Source organism: Pristiophorus japonicus, unplaced genomic scaffold (genome assembly GCF_044704955.1).
Source record: "Pristiophorus japonicus isolate sPriJap1 unplaced genomic scaffold, sPriJap1.hap1 HAP1_SCAFFOLD_637, whole genome shotgun sequence".
In the NCBI taxonomy this organism is placed as follows: Eukaryota; Metazoa; Chordata; class Chondrichthyes; family Pristiophoridae; genus Pristiophorus; species Pristiophorus japonicus.
In genome coordinates, this window is record NW_027254549.1 from 225,181 (window position 1) to 229,467 (window position 4,287).

Here is a 4,287-nt window from a genome sequence, read left to right on the forward strand (position 1 = left end):
CAGAGCCTCTTTTACAACCATGCTGTAGGCCCTTTTGGCCTTGGACAAACTCCTGAATGCATACGCAACCGGTTGCAAAATTCCCGATTCATTAGCCTGTTGTAACACACACCTGACCCCATATGATGATGCATCACAAGCTAACACTAGTCGTTTACATGGGTTATACAGGACAAGCAGTTTGTTAGAACACAGTAAATTTCTGGCTTTTTTAAAGATAGCCTCTTGTGAATTCCCCCATACCCAGTCATCTCCCTTGCGCAATAGAGCATGCAGGGGATCTAGCAGGGTGTTTAACTCAGGTCGGAAATTATCGAAGTAGTTAAGGAGTCCCAGGAACGACCGCAGCTCCGTCACTTTCCGTGGTCGTAGCGTGTTCTTGATGGCCTCCGTCTGAGCATCGGTGGGTCTGATGCCATCAGCTACAATCCTCCTTCCTAAGAATTCAACGTCCTGTGCCAGGAAAACACACTTTGAGCATTTCAACCTGAGCCCAACGCAATCCAACTGACTCAGAACCTCCTCCAGATTCTTCAAGTGCTCCATGGTGTCCCGACCTGTACCAATATATCGTCCTGGAAGACCACTGTGCAAGGAACTGACTTTAGCAGGCTTTCCATGTTTTGCTGGAAGATCGCTGCAGCCGACTGAATCCTGAAGGGGCACCGGTTGTAAATAAACAGACCTTTGTGCGTGCTGATGCAGGTGAGGCCCTTCGAAGACTCCTCCAGCTCCTGCATCATGTCCAGCTTGGTGAATGTCTTTCCTCCAGCTAGGGTCACAAATAGGTCGACTGCCTTGGGTAGCGGGTACTGGTCCTGCAGCGATAAACGGTTAATCATTATTTTATAACCCCACAAATTCTAACCGTACTATCCTCGAGTACCGGAACAATCAGACTGGCCCAGTTGTTGAATTCCACCAGTGTGATGATATCTTCATGTTGCAGCATGCCCAGCTCGATTTCCACTTTTTCACGCATCATGTACGGTATCACCCGAGCACTGTGATGGATGGGTTGGGTACCGGGAACCAAATGGATCCGCACTTCCGCCCCTGACAAACTTCCAATGCCTGGCTCAAATAACAAAAGGAATTTGCTTAGAAACTGGGTACATGCAGTGTCATCAACTGCCGAGAGCGCTCGGATGTCGTCCCAGTTCCAGCGGATTTTTCCCAGCCAGCTTCTGCCAAACAACGTGGGGCCATCCCCTGGCACAATCCACAGCATGAGTTCGTGTACTGCTCCATCATAGGAGACTATGACTTCAGCACTACCATTTATAGGGATTAGTTCCTTTGTATAAGTCCTTAGTTTGGTGTGAATGGGGCTGAGCTTTGGCCTGTGTGCCTTCTTCCCCGACAGCCTGTCGAAGGCCGTTTTACTAATTATGGACTGGCTTGCCTCCGTGTCCAGCTCCATAGACACTGGAATACCGTTCAGTTCAACTTTCAACATTATTGGTGGGCATTTCGTCATGAACATGTGTACCCCCGTACACCTCTGCCTCCTCCGTACGAGTTTCCAATTCCGTCTGATCCACTGAGGACTGATCTTCCCCTGCAACGTGGTAGTTTGCAGGGTTTGCAGCTCACCTGCACATTCGTTGGAGGTGTCCCATTGTTCTGCAACCATTGCATGCATAGTTCTTAAAGCGGCATTGATGGGGCCAATGATCACCCCCGCAGCGCCAACAGGGTGTTAACTGCCTCGCATTAATAGATGATGGCGGACTCTGGGTCAATTGAGGTCGGGCCACAGCAGCCGGCGTGTACATTCTGCCCTGTACATTTCTGCTCAAAATCGACATTACTTTATGCACAGTACTGGCCGATACTTCTTCTGCAAAAGCTGCTTGGTGTTGTCGCTGGTGGACATAGAAACATAGAAAATAGGTGCAGGAGTAGGTCATTCGGCCATTCTAGCCTGCACCGCCATTCAATGAGTTCATGGCTGAACATGCAACTTCAGTACCCCATTCCTGCTTTCTCACCATACCCCTTGATTCCCCTAGTAGTAAGGACTCCATCTAACTCCTTTTTGAAGATATTTAGTGAATTGGCCTCAACAACTTTCTGTGGTAGAGAATTCCACAGGTTCACCACTCTCTGGGTGAAGAAATTCCTCCTCATCTCGGTCCTAAATGGCTTACCCCTTATCCTTAAACTGTGTCCCCTGGTTCTGGACTTCCCCAACATTGGGAACATTCTTCCTGCTTCTAACCTGTCTAACCCCGTCAGAATTTTAAACGTTTCTATGAGGTCCCCTCTCATTCTTCTGAACTCCAGTGAATGCCTGGGCCTGGGCTATCGTTATGGCTTTACTCAGATTTGGGGTTTTAACAGTCAACAGTTTGCAAAGAATTGTCTCATGTCCGATGCCCAGTACAAAAAAGTCTCTGAGCATTTGTTCTTGGAATCCCTCAAACTCACAATATCCTGCAAGGCGCCATAGTTCAGCGACGTAGCTCGCCACTTCCTAGCCCTCCGATCATTGACATGTGTAGAACCGATATCTCACCATTAAAACACTTTCCTTAGGATTTAGGTACTTCCGGACCAGCGTACACAGTTCTTTGTAGGATTTCTCTGTTGGTGTAGCCGGGGCCACGAGGTTCTTCATGAAGCCATAGGTTGTTGCCCCACAGACAGTTAGGTGGATCGCCCTTCGTTTGACCGCGTTCTCGTCCCCTTCCAGCTCGTTGGCTACGAAGTATTGGTCGAGTCTCTCGACGAAGGCCTCCCAATCGTCCCCCTCTGAGAACTTCTCCAGGTTGCCGACTGTTCTTTGCATTTTTGCGCGGTTCATTACCTCGTCACCAATTGTTATGCTCATAATAAATGGTCAGGCTGAGTACTGTGTGCAATGAGCAATTGTTACTTTCCCATCCGCTGGGACTGTTCTAGAATCTAGGGAACTTTTCTAACATCACAGGGCAGGTACAGCATGGGATAAAATCAGAATAAAGCTCCCTCAACACGAGGGGTGTCAAACTCATTTTCTATGGTGGTCCGATATCTTGGCACTTGGCATGGCTCACATTCAGAAAAAGTTATTAAAATATGAATAAATGAAGATAATTTATGTCGGTCCTGATACCCGGCACCTCTGGATACTGCTCCTGATACCTGGCACATCTCAATACTGCTCCTGATACCTGGCACCTCTCGATACTGCTCCTGATACCTGGCACGTCTTGAACTACTGTATCAACATTGGGAACAAATGACTGGGCTGAGGCCTGTCTTGTATTAAAAAGATGAGGACCACTATGTCTGTAGTGTGCACCAACTAGAGCAACAAGTCACCAAAGCTTCTTCAACAGCACCTTCTAAACCCATAATCTCCACCGTGTAGAAGGACAAGGAGAGCAGATGTATGGAAAGACCAGCACCTCCAAGTTCCCTTCCAAGTCACGCACCATCTTGACCTCAGAAACATAGAAAATAGGTGTAGGAGTAGGTCATTTGGCCCTTCGAGCCTGCACCACCATTCAATATGATCATGGCTGATCATGCAACTTCAGTACCCAATTCCTGCTTTCTCTCCATGCCCCTTGATCCCTTTAGCCGCAAGGACCATATTTAACTCCCTTTTGAGGTCAGTTCGTTAGATATATTCAACAACTTTCTGTGGTAGAGAATTCCACAGGGTCACAACTCTCTGAGTGAAGAAGTTTCTCCTCATTTCAGTCCTAAATGGCTTACCCCTTATCCTTAGACTGTGACTCCTGGTTCTGGACTTCTCTAACATCGGGAACATTCTTCCTGCATCTAACCTGTCCAATCCCATCAGATTTTTATATGTTTCTATGATATCCCCTCTCATTCATAGACTGCAGCACGATTCAAGAAGGCAGCGGCTCACCACCTCCTAAACGGGCAATTATGGATGGGCAATGAATGCCAACCCGGCTCGCGCACCTCCCGAGAATGAATGAATAAATAAAGAATGAACACTGAGAAATGAGCTGCAGAACTACCGACACCGTCAGCTTTAAGGAGACGTTTAACTGTGGGGATCGGATTGAGATCATTGAGTTTGATTAAACTGATGTTAAAGTAACATTGCTGCTTTGCCCTGTGACAGTAACATATTATCAGAATATTTCCCATCGGGTGAAATCGAATGTCAGACTTGGACATCTTGTAGATTCATCTTTTAAAAAGTTGTGGGAACTCCGTTCCAAGATGTATTCCACTCAGTTCTGAACAAGTCCTCAATCAGCTCGTCTTATTATTTGAGATATCAAGGACTAGGCACACGGTGTTTAAAAGAAAGCCTAT